This window comes from Melospiza melodia, chromosome 1, assembly GCF_035770615.1.
Source record: "Melospiza melodia melodia isolate bMelMel2 chromosome 1, bMelMel2.pri, whole genome shotgun sequence".
NCBI classification, from domain to species: Eukaryota; Metazoa; Chordata; class Aves; order Passeriformes; family Passerellidae; genus Melospiza; species Melospiza melodia.
In genome coordinates, this window is record NC_086194.1 from 131188396 (window position 1) to 131201569 (window position 13174).

General features: G+C 41.6%; 1 protein-coding gene across 18 annotated transcripts in view; it reads left to right on the plus strand.

Moving 5' to 3' along the window:
* Positions 1-13174, plus strand: part of DTNA (dystrobrevin alpha) — a 224053-nt gene that overhangs the window by 47566 nt on the left and 163313 nt on the right. For 2 of the 18 annotated variants that reach the window (XM_063168293.1, XM_063168283.1), the window contains exon 2: positions 7251-7324. The exons of 15 other annotated variants lie outside the window; for them this stretch is intronic. The gene's annotated coding sequence lies outside the window, so the exon portion shown is untranslated. Of the gene's footprint in view, positions 1-7250; positions 7325-8741; positions 8765-13174 lie in introns of those variants that run through there. One more of the 18 variants, XM_063168308.1, reaches the window with a different exon arrangement.

A 13174-nucleotide genomic window follows, 5' to 3' on the forward strand; every position in this document is an offset into this window, starting at 1 on the left:
TTTTGTAATTCTGTAAAAAAAAAAAAACAAACAAGAACCCACCCACCCCTCAACCTAATGCAATTATTATTATGTCATATGCAGCCATATTATCACCTCTGAGCCCATGAGTAGAAGCCCAAGGAAATTGCCTGTCCAAGTGATATTGGATCTCCTGCACTCACTATTCATTCTGGCTCCTGCTGTATCAGGGAATAAAGGACTTCCTGGCTAATTATTATGGTATGCAGTGATTTACCTGGAAACACAGTGATACTTCCCACTAATAGGATGCTTAAAAATGCATCTTATTGCATCTGTGGTAGTTGAGAGAATGCCCAACACCTAACAGTCTTGAAAAACCATCTTTCCTGACAGGGGGTGTTACAGGAAACTGAGTTTTACTGTCTCCTTCCTGTGTCTGAACCAATTATGTGGCCTCTTGCTCTAAAACTTGATTTGGGGATTATACTCTGTATAATAAAGAGATAGGAAAGCGGTGGAAATGATGAATCTTTCTTTATTAATTCATTTGCTGGCGTGGTGATAGCTGTTTGCTGAGCATAACCTTGCCTGGGGCAGTGGAGGGAAGAAGTCAGCTTCTGTGCCTGTGATCTTTGTCAAGCCAGGGAGGGAGAGGGTTTTGGTGCATCCCATTCTGAGAGCAGTGATGGTGATACTTGCCTGGTTCTGTCAAGTGCTCTAGGATCAAGGGATGAAAAGTAGTACCTACATGCTGCATTCCTGTTTTCTTTTTATGGTAAGGATAACACTAGTCTGGCCTCTTTGTAAGAAAATTTGCACTAAGGGGAACCTTAAAAATAAAGGAGAGAAAAATGAAACAGAGACAGAAAAGTCTGTCAGCAAGTAGACTTTCAAAGCAATTTGATGACAACTTGTGACTACTTTTTTTTAAACACAGTGAAAGTAAGCAATGGCAAAGCACAGAAGAACATGCTTGGAGTGAAGCTGTCCTTGAGTACTCTTTACCAAGTAACAGCTGCAAATAGAATTAGTAATCTTGGGCTTTCCTGCTATATCTTAAAAATTCCTCTTGTAATGGAAGTATGTGCTTTCTAGTAATTACTACCTTTGCAGTGCATGTTCATTCTTAGTGCAACATTGTCCTTGGAAGAACATCAGGGAACACTTTGACTCTTTCCAGATTTCTAAAGCAATGATTATTTGGCTATCACAAGTTTCTGTCCGCCTGTTTCTTTCTAATTCACAATACATTTACATTGGATTAAGAGACCTACTGTATAATTTGTGTTATACAGAAATACGATCCATTCCCTGCTTGTAGATCATTCTTTTTTTTCCTGTGAATTGACTTGAGAATGTCTACCTTTTCATCTAAAAAATTATGTTGAATTACAAAGGAACACATTGATTTAATCATTTTTTAACTTGTGAGTTGGTAATTCTGAAATCTTGTCACTTTCTTAACATGGAATCCTAACTGTCTTGTAGGACTGAAAGCTTTCTCACTTACTTGAAAAGTTAAAGTTAGTCTAGGAGAGCTGGCCAGTCCTTTATCTTGGTATTTGATGTATATTTTTAATTGCTCTTATGATAGCAAATACTTTTCTTTGAATATACACCAACAATCTCGCTTCCAAAAAGATCGCTCAAATTTCCAACCAGATTTAACAAAATGCAAAGTGCTTTATGATTTTATTTTTGTTCTTAAAATTTGGATCAGTTTCCCTGTCTCATTGGAGAAAAGAAATCACATCAGCTTAATGCAGCAATAAATTGTATTATGCTGGTTGGTACAGGAATGCAGGGAGAACCTAACAAAGCTGAGAGTCAAGCTATGTTCTCTGCCAGGCTGTTCTGTAAACAAGCCATATTTTTTTCCTTAAAACCCCCCACTTCTGCTAATGCCATCTATCATATTACTTCCCCTACAACTTATTTTGTCCTGGCTTCCCATCTCTCTTTCTCTGCCGCCTTCCAGGCCTCTTCATCCAAAGCTCTGAGTTGTCTTCCCCCTGATTCCAGCCATAGAGTTGGGGGACCCATCAAACACAGTCACAGCAAGCGAGGCAGGCTGGCAGCACATTCAGAAGTGGAAATTCAGCAGCAGTCCTTGCTCCATCTCCTCTGCTCGCCTAGGGAGTCTCAGGGAGGAGACACATTTTCAAAAACAAGAGGTTGTGTGAGCTTGCAGGGAGCCCCCTGAGCATGTCTCCCATAGACCCACATCAGCTCAAAACAGGAGTCATCAGCAAAGGTGCAGACCCTCAGCTGCCAGAACAATCACTTGCACTTGTAAGCTCTAAAGCTCCCTGTGAGCCATCCTTGGGGAGGGAGTGGGACTTCTGTTAATAAATTCAGTGGCTGTTCAGTGATAGGGACAGGAAAGTAGCAGTTGTATCTGCCTGCAGAATTTTTGTGTGTGAAATGATGGAGAAATGAAGGCTTCTCAGCAAAAGAATAATTAAAGGTGAAACTCTTTCTTTTCCCTAACTTTAGCTTTGAAACTTGCCAAAAATGTGTAAATAATGCATTCAGCCTTGCTCTGATATTTGATATATCAAAGTTTCAGCTCAGCCATAAAATCTAGCAGAGCAACTGAAAAAATGGTTTTGTAGTAGGAAGTGGGGGTAAACAGAGGAAACTTGCTAAAATGATAATTGCAAATAGCAATTATGTGACCCTAGGTGACAGTAAATAGGATTTCAGAAATCATACAGTTAAATAAATAAAGAAGGTAGTGGATAGTTGAAGAGAATCCAAAATATAAGTTTTTCACCTACATTAAATCTGGTAATATATTCCTAAATAGAATTAAAATTGTTAGAGATAAAAGACTTTTGAAAAATAATAATTCCAGGCTCATATGAGCTCTTTGCCGGACAGTACATTTTCATGGAAGGGGTGTCATGGTTTGACCCAGATATAGGTGGTGGCTGATTGTCATGTGCAGTTACTCTCAATTTGGTGGAAACCTGGACTGAACAGGCCTAATCTTTGCTGTTACTCTTTTTAATATCCACTTCTGTTGGAACAGTGTATTCTCTGTGAAAAAAGGCATCAGCTAAGAAGACAGATAATTTTTCATGCCACTCTCATTTACAGGAAGCAAAAATAAATTCCTTGTGCACAAAGCCTGAGCTTTTGCCAAATACTGAAGTAGAAAAGAAGACATCCATTGTGTTATGTCCAAGAGAAACCAAGCTTTGCCAGAAAGGAACCCCAGCCTAGCCAGGTCTGTCCATACCTATTTCACAGGTCATTGCTCCTATCCTTTTTCTGTTGTGCACCACTGTAGGTGAGTGCTTGGGTTGTACTAGGCTTGACTGCCTATGCTGACAGGCTCTATACAGAGCAAGGACATAAAATTGGGTATTTCAGCCTTGGGAAAATAGTCCTACCTGGTTTTCCACCCTGCTTCTGGTAGATAGAGCAAATAAAAAGTGAGGAAGTTTATGCAAATACTGCTCAGTCCTTGATGGATTTCCACTGTTTTGCACTGTGTGCTGATGAAAAACTACCCACAGCTTGGTGCCTTTTGTGAATCAGCATTGCAAGGGCATTTTTGTCTTAGGTGCACAGAGGCTGCAGTGGTGGTGTGTAGTTCAGAAGGTTCACTGAGCTGTTGTCACCAGCTGGCTGGGGAACAGCTGGGGAACAGCCAGTGGGACAGCAGCTCTTCAGGGAAGGACAGAGTTTGCTGTGGATCCCTGGTTGAACATGGATTGGCAATGTGGAGCTGTTGCAGAATAGAAAGGGGAAACAGGAAAGCGCAGTATTGAGCTGCATGTGGGCCCACAGCCTGCAGGGAGCAATCCCCACACTGGTGAGCACTCAGCTGGAGTTCTGTGTTCTGTTTGGAGCACTGCTCTTGAAGCTAATGCTGACCACTTTGGATGTGGAGAAGAGGGCAGGAAAAGTGACCAGAGATCCATAGGACATAGCCCAGGGGGAAGCCCTGAAAGTGTTAAGTTTTCTGTGCCTAAGGAAGAGCAGTCTGCTGAGGAGTGAGTAGGAGAAAGGCAGATTTTCAGCACAGACAGCACAGTACAGGCTGTTGCCAAGACTGGGCAAGTAATATTTTTTCTGTGCCGTGGACAGAGAGAAATGGATCTAAAACGAAACAAGAGGAGGTAAACCCTACAAAAATTTCATCCACAAAATACCCTGCTGGTGGATCTTGTGGAGTCTCCATCACTGGAAGTGTTAGGAATGACTTTAATAAACATGAACAAAATGTATCTGACTCTTATCTCCCAGTGGGAGGTGGATTACATATCTTTCCTACCATCCCTATGATTTGATGATACTGGTGATAATACTGCTCATGGAATTATTTTAATGACAGACATTCTTTCTAAATTCTGGTTGCAAAGACCTCTGCCGAGTGGAATGTGTTTTGCTGAGGTGGATGAGACACTTAATCATCATATAATTTCCTCATTTTGAAATGTTCCTTAGATAAGGCATAAACAGCTGGCTTTGCATTTCATCTCAAATATCATTGTCCTGAAATACTTGGGGACATCACTTTGTCAGCTGGCACTTGACAGTCCATCCTAAATCTGAAATATGTAATTGGATTCTTCGGATGAAATCCGAGTTTCCTTTGAAGTCATGGGGTTTCATAGGGTAAAAATTTCACACTGAGGACAGAGTGATGTCCACTTGTATGTGCTCAGCTTTACTGTCCCAGGCAGGCCTGTTGTTTTCAGGACAAGGATACAAGGAGTGGGTTGTAAGAGCGTGTAACCTTTGTTATGACAAACATTTGGCTGCAGAAGGGGTCCTGCCTTTGGAGTTCTTGTGTGGGTGAGTGAGAGCTTGCAACAGGCATTACATGAGGTGAATTAATTTTTTTCTTTTTTTCAGATAATGTGAACAAAACTAATTTACACCATCTGTTCTGAAATAGACAGTAGAAAAGCAATATCCTTTTTTTAACTTTTTTTGATAATACTTTAGGCACTACGTATTCTCTTTAGTGCAATGTAATTTCTGCCCTTTTTCTCATTGAGGAGAGGGGTCTTCTCCCCCCAAATTTTTTTATTGCCATTTAGTATTTATTAGTTAGTTAGTTAGTTAGTTAGTTAGTTAGTTAGTTAGTTAGTTAGTTAGTTAGTTAGTTAGTTAGTTAGTTAGCCTTTAGGATTCAGATAACTATAGCTGGAAGTTGAGTGTTTCTCCAGCTACTGGATAACCCCTCCTGATGAAATGCACTCAGAGGAGTCTCCAGGTGCTATGAATTGGAGTACTTCCATTGGAAATATTCTGGCTTTGTTTATGCCAGTGCTAATGCAGAGCAAGTTCACTGCTCACAGGTTTAAAGGAGGTGATAGTCAGAATGGCATCCTAAAAAGGAGATCACGTTAGTGTAGAAGCTCAGTGTCAGTCTCAGAGCTGAATGTTAATTTCTTATGCCTCATAATGCATTGCATTTCACATCTAGATTTCTTTGCAGGCTTTTCTTAACTGTGCCACGATGGGCCATGTGTAGGAATTGCATGTATATATCTAAGGCTAAAATAAGCCTCAAGAAAGCACAAACCCAGACTTTAGGACCACCAATACATCAGTTGTTAATAAACTTACAGTGTTACTATGCTCACACTAGAAACATAATTAAATTGGAATGATTTGAAACTGCCATTAGGGGAAAGAAGATGGAGGAAAACAGTTTCATCCTTACAACATCATGTTTTCATTGACCTACTTAGAGTAGGGAGGAAAATGTGTCCCTTCCCTTTACAGCAGAATAGGTTTGTTCAGCAATTTTATAATGCAAATGCACAAGAGAAGACTGGATTTCCTCACCACTCTGGGAGGACTTGGAAGGGAGAGCAATATTATTTCACACGCTTACGACTAAGATATGTACGTTCCTGTTCAAGCTGTAATGTTATTAGTTTAATCAGTTTGGCAGAAAGTGCTTAGAGGAAAAAAAAAGGTGAGAGGAAAAGGGCAGTGCTTGTGCTGCAGCTGTGCAGAGGGACTTTCTGTGGGCAATGACATTTCCTTTGTCTTTATCTCCCCTGTTTCAAAGCCTTTGGGACTGCTGGGCTGGAAGAGTCCCAGACATGGGTGCAAGGTGCATCTCTGCTCATCCAGCACCCCTGCCCAAGCCACTGAGCGAGGAGCCATGGCTGCAGCTAAAGCACCTCCAGAGAAGAACTCAGTGTGCTCCTCCTCCTCCACATCTGTGCCATGAGCAGGGAGCAGGATGCAGGTGTCTGGGTTACTCCAGCCACGGGGCCTGGCAGTGCTCATGGGGTAGGCAGCATGTGGGCTTTGGAGACGTGGGCATTACTGTGGTACTGCTCTGTGCCTGAGTTACTAAGCCATCTTTATCTGAAAATAAACACCTGCGGGTAGTCCTTTCTAGGCTGCTCGGGTCACATTCCTCCACAAGGTGTTGTTGGTAATTTAGTATTGTCAGAGGCATTAGTCACTGCCACAGTAGCTTAATAATGCATGGTAGGAGCCAGCTGGTAATTAACAAATTAGAGATATCATCTACATTTTCCTCAAATATTTCAGATGTAGCAAAAATAATTAAACAGAGAGCGCTTTGGGTGTTTAAAGCTGTTACATATATTTAAAACATCTCGCCGTGTTAGGAAATTATTCATTGTTTTAAAGGTCAGCTAGGCCTCATCTAGCTGCGCTCCTAGGATTCTGTAACTCACACTGAAGAGTTGTGAAGCAGGGGAAGGGCCAGACTCCTGTCTTTTCCTTTAACACTTTAATTCTGCATCATTTAGCAAATTCATGCCAATGCCTGACTTCTGTGCCTGTTTTTAGGAGTGGCATGACTTTGTAGGTCTCAGCTGCTCTCTTTTGCACATAACTTCCTTTCGTATGAGAAGTGTCTTGAATTGAAAGGTTATGTTTGTGTGTATGTGATGGAAAGATGAAATTGGCTTGTAATTGAAGCTAAGGAGGGAAAAAGTTAACACAAATTGTATGAAACTGCAATGCTGGGACAGACACCACAGTATGAATGAAGGTGATGATGGGTTTCATTTTGTAGTGTAACTAAAATATGCTGGTATGCACAAGCTCGCTTTAACTCACTTGGCATCTCCATATTTTATCACCAGATGGTGGCCAGCAGTTTCAAACTGAGACGCTCTCAGTTACCTATGTGTGATGACTGAGCACTAGTATACTTTGATACATCTCCCATCCATGCTGCTTCAGCCCAGTACTGCTTGATCCTCCTGCAGCCTGGCTCCAGGACTCGGCTCTGAGTGTCACAAGCCTTTGACTGTGCTTTTTCTCCGGGGCAGGATCTGATCTGGGCACTCTGAGGCAGACGGAGCAGGGAACAGAGCAAGCGGTCGGAGGAGCATCATTTCTACGGGTAGGGTGTGGTGTTACCTGTCTTCCTGGGGAGTGCTGGGGTACTGCCAGTGGCTTGGGGAAATACAATTTATGTCTGAAAACATTCTTCTTGGAGTTAAAAAAAACTGCTTTTGAAAATGTGGCTCGGTGCTCTTTGATACACAGTGCAGAGTTTTTGTCAGACAGTAACAGTTTGTGTTCAACTCATGGTACGGATGTGAGCAGCTGTACAATGTAATGAAAAACAGATAAGAATCTGCCCTGTAATACCTTTGCTCTTTGCTACATTTAGTCACCTCCACATTGATGGAAGAGCACTGGGGATTTCAAGGCATGCATTTCTGAAGCTTAAAAAAGAAAAGGAATTCCATATGCAATTTCTATTAAGATTTTTAGCCTCTTAGAGTTAAGCTGAGGTGTTTTGAATGCTTCCTAATACCTTTTGGTACTAAAGCTCAAAGGGTAGAGGTTGAAAAAGGCTGGTAAGATACTCACAACACTGTTAACAGTGTAGACTTGTTTTGTGCCCCCTGAGTTCTCATTTGTTGTTCTGGGTGGCTTTTGCTTGGGGTCTTTCTGGTCGCTTTGTACTGACTGTTGCCTCAGCAGAAAACATTCCCTGTTTGTGCTGTATAACAGCAGAGCATGAAAGTGCAGGCAGCACTGGGTCCCACAGCATGCAGACACAGGGAGAGAGGGGTGCTGCTGGGTGAGAGCTGACACCCCAGAGGGCAGGCAGAAGCACAGCAACATGCCAGCCTTTTCCTGCCATCCCACAGCCTCCTAAGAACCGGCCTCACATGTCCCTGCCTGGTGCCAGCAGCACAGCAGGCACATTTTGCACATTTCCTGCTCCTTCCACTATCCACACCGAGGAGCCTGTTGAATGCACCACTTCTCTGGTTTTGTTGGTATTCCTGGATCTCCCTCAGTGCAGTGCAAGGGCAGGGTGTGGGGGTGGTCCTGCCTGGTTCTATCCCAGGCTGTGGGGTGGTACCCTGGCACGCACACTGGCCTGGCAGGGCTCCTGGCATCCATAGCTCAGACATGGCTGGCCAGCCTCACCTGCAAATCTCTCCCAGTGACAGAACAGTGTTTCCTAGTGCAGGAACTCTTCCTGCAAGCAGGGCCTTGCAGTTCATCCAGGGATTAAAAGGCACATCAAATTCTACTACAGTTGTCATCCCCCTGAAGCCCTTCATATACACAAACAATTACACAGACTTCATCATGATTATGGCCTGTTAAACTGCTGTATAAATATTGGTACTACATTTTTTAAATTATTTTTTGCCCTTTGTGTTAATTCAGTTCATAACCTTCACACTTCAGGTTTTAAAATGCCACTGCATCCATAGAAGACTAGATTGCTGTTGAGGGGAATGCAAATAACTACCATAGCAAGGGGAAAAAAAAGTTTTATTTCTTCAATCTGATACAGTTCATGCAATCATGGAAGGTAGGTGATGTCTTCAATACCTGTCATTCCTTTGTGCTGATACTTTCAAAATATTTGGACACAAGTCATGGAGCTTTCTGTTCACCTGGGAATGAAGAAAGACATTCTGTCTGAATGTCCTTAGTTGCTGCTTTTTTCACGTTACGTTTTGGGTTAGTATTTCTGCAGAGAGGCTATACAGAAATCCCAGAGCAATTTAGGCCTCTAAGATTTCTCCATTCTGTAGTTTATTTTGACAAAATAATAGCCATATTGCTCTGTATTCATGGATTATTGTGATGCTTGGATATTGCATTCAAAACACTGCATTTCAGTGCAATTGCTCAAACCCAAACTTTATATAGCTAGAATATGTTATTTGCGGCATTCCTTTTATTCTGAGCAAATCTACAACATCTAACTCTATCATTTTCTGGGGAAAGGGCCTCTTACTTTTGACACATTTTGTTCTGTGTTCTTTTTCTCCACTGTTTAAGTCAGAATTAAGCTGTCCTCTTTGTATTTTATTTTTATTTGATATTTGGGAAGCAATAAGCTAACCTATGTTCTGTGTTCAGTCTGGAAGAGTGACTAATTCCACAAAGACTGCTGCTCACTGGCTGATCACTGCACTTGCAATTTACTTTTACTGTCAAAAATGCTGAAGCCCTGCAGCTAAGCATTTTGCTTCCAAATGCAGATGGCCAAGCTAAAAACCTTTTTTTCCCTAGTTTTTGGGACTGATCAGTGAGATTCAGGAGTCCCCACCAGGGTTGTATTGGAAGTAGTAGGAGTTCTGGAGAAGCTGTGAGGAATTTTGGTTGAATTTGGGGATGATCTGCTGTTAAGAGTTGTTCAGTGCTCTACTTAGTTCATGCTTACAGAAAAGAATTCCTTTTATTTTTAACAGCAAAGAAAAATTTCATTCTCAGCCACTGCATCAATGTCTTCCCTCACTAAAACAAAACAACAGGTGACTAGATCTTGAAGTGTCATATCTGACTTATTTGGCAGTTCTTTTCTGCTTCTTGATAGTGCTGGGATATGAACTTGAGGTTATCCCAGCTGCTCTGGCCACTTCTCTGCTCACTAAAATAAAGACTGCCTGGTTTAGTCATTAATATTTGCTGAGGCAGCTTTTACATGTGCATTTACTCTGTTCAGAAGGTCCCAAACTCTGCATGTAAAGATCTCTGTTGGCATCTTGCAGTGAGAGTCTCCCTGCCCATGGGAACCCAGGCTTGTGTATGTGTGTTTTTGAAGCAAAGGGTTGTGCTGGTATGTGCAGGCTTATCTGCTCAGCCTTTTCATCTGAATGGAGCCTTCCACGATGAATTGACAGCATGAAAAATTCAGTCCATCCTGTTCAGAATTACATGTGTTTGTTCAGTCCTTTGTTAAAGCTGGTGCTGTTATTCTTGCACCACTTTTGCTTCCATGTAAGTTTTATTGTACTTTGATCTCCTGTAGCACCCAACAAACTTTTAAAAACCACTTACCCAGAAACCATTGTTTCACTGCAGTTATGAAAGAACATGCAATGAATCACAAATGAGAATATTACCCAACGAGATATTCCTAGAAACAGAAGAGCACTTACATGCAATACAATACATTAATCATTTATAAGGAGTCAGTTATTAAAATATTTTTTTTAATACTCTGGATGTGAGGATGTGGAAAGTCTGTTCATTGAGGATGTTTGTGTGCTTTTGAAACTTTCTTAAGTTTCCATCCTCACATTCTTGTTACATATTTGAAAAGCAAAAGCTCAAGTATAGTAGTTTGGGTGACTGCAGGTTAAGGTAACTCTATGAGTGTATATGTCTGCATGTGTATATACACATATGTAGATGTATGTGTAATTCAACAAAACTTTGTCTTTAAGATAAGTCCATGGTGTGCTTGGTGCTTTTTCATTTCTACAGAACTGCTCATGATCAAAGACTTTGTCTACTGAGCCACTTTCACAGTTGGGATCTGTGGGCATTGTAACTGGATCTCTCAAATGGACAGAAGTCTGATAAATCTAGCTGAGCTATCACTTCTTCACTTGGGTTGGCTTTAGACACACATTCTTATAAAGGACAGGATAGGGAAGGGAAAGGGAAAGGAAGAAGGCCTCAAGAAATCTTGTTTTGAATTGCCTGTGTGAAGGTGTAGTGTCCCCACTCCCCATTCGGACACAGGCCCTGTGTCAGCAGACAGCAACATGAGCTGCCCTCTGTCCCTTCCCCAGGCTGGTGGGATGTGCTCCAATGCCAGTCACGAGCTGCAGAGCTCACTTAGCACCACACTGTGCCCAGTGATGATGCACAGCATTTTAGCAACTGCTGAAGCTGGAACCAACTCAGAGTTGCCTTGTACCTGCACAGCTCAGAGAGGAAGCAGAGAAATTGGAGTTTCAGTCATGGCCCATGGAGACATTCCTGGGATGGTGCACATTTGTGGTGAAACCAGTAGAGTGGGAGACCCTTCCGGCACAGTGTCTGCTCTGACTCCTGCTTTTGGAGCAGAAATATTGTCATTAAGAATTCTGTCACTACTGGGCAGAGATGCAGAGATGCACTCTTCCCTGGGCATCTCTGCCTCTGCTCCCCTTCTTTGGAGGGGAAACAAAGCAAGGGAAAGGACCAGCTGCAGACAGTAATTGTTTTGAAGCAGCTTCCCACTCCATTAGTAGAATGAAGGTACAGTCTGGGTCATTTAATTTCCCATGTTGATGTAGGCAACAAATCAGATAGATGTGTCGGGGAATTACTCACCACATCTGATAACTCAGCTTTTAAATAAAGAGCAGGACTTTCCAAATATTGCAGGAAGTAGCAAAAGCAGCAGGTGATAACAGATTAAACACTTCTACACTGTCTTCTTTTCAAGTGCTAAAGTTTGGGCAGAAGAAACTGCCATTTTTCTAGAAAGAAAACTCTGTGCAACAAGTAAGTTGGTTCCAACCAAAATCTATTCTACTTGTCATGCTGGAAAATGCAGCAGTTGTGATTCCTGTAGCAGAATTTAAAATGGCAAGCATATTTAAATGAGTTCTTCTAGTGAAACTTGGCTAAAACTATCACATCAGTGGGATGATACCATGAGAGCTTTACAATTTAAACCAAATTTCTTTTGGCTGTGGTGCCATCCTCAGCCCCATTGTGGTGAATACCCTGTGTGGCTCATGCTTTGTGCTTTCAGATCATTCTGCAGTGATTCTTCTCTTTCTCCCATTTTCATGATCCTTCTGTAGGCCAAAGTGCTGGAGGTATGTGCTGTTCACAGACCCTGTGCTTGAGGAGTGGTGAGAGAAAGGCATTCCCTCTTGTTTTCACCTGGCCAGCTGCATTCTTGAATAAACTGGATGGTGTGGTTGTGGGACAGGGAAGGGAGATGGTTTTTGACAAAGATCAAAATGAAGGTATTCCAAGATGGCTTTGTGGTTTAGCTTTCCTCATGAGATCAAATCCCAAAAGAGATCAGACTGTCTGAGTATTAGGAAAGGAACCCCTCTCCCTTCTTCTGACAGCTACTGCCCTCTGCCCTAATGGCTTTTTGGAAAGCACATGTGTTCATTCATAAATGCATTCTTTTTTCACTCTTAAATATCCCTGTTTATGCTCTGAAAGTATTGGTGGTACACAATACAGGACAACAGTGCATTATATTCATAAACTTTCCATGGCTTTACATGCAATATTACTCTTTGTGTCTTTTTTCAGAGATGTTGAGCATCTCTAACTCTGAAGGCCATGGAAAGTCTACATGGCAGTCACACGTTACTCTCTTTACCAGGTATCTCCTCCTTAGTACTCACAGTTCAACTCTTTATTGAAGGTGAATTTCTTATCTCCTGTCTCCTATTTATCAACTCTTGTAATTTATCCTTGTTTTATGCTGTCGTATGCATGATCCAGAACAACAGTTCTTTTGACCCTATAAAAAAATTGATGGCTAGAATGGCTCAAAAAATAATCTGCACTGGAAATCTTATTAAAAGTAAAATTCAACTCGTTATTACAAAATTGACAATCTGATTCATTCACCTGTCCAGGGCAGAATGGAAGGTCAACTAAAACTTGAACCCTTGGTAAGGAAGTGTCACTTCATATTAGTGTAACAGGCACTCCAAAGATAGGATCACACATTACTAAAGGTAAGAGTTGCAAAAACCCACTTACAGACATAAAAGCAACATCTTGTACAAGTATAGTTATTGAGTAGAACATTGGCATTATAATCTCTCAAATGACAGCTTTATCTGACTGTAATTCATCATGAAGTAGAGTTTCTGGTGTGTCAGGAGTTCTCTTGACCTGATGCAAGAACTTTATAGCTTAACTTTATGCCCTCAGGAAATTAAATAGGTTATCTCAATCCTAAATCTAGTCTTTCCCAGCCTGAAGATACTCAAATTCCTGTAATACCCACTACTTATTA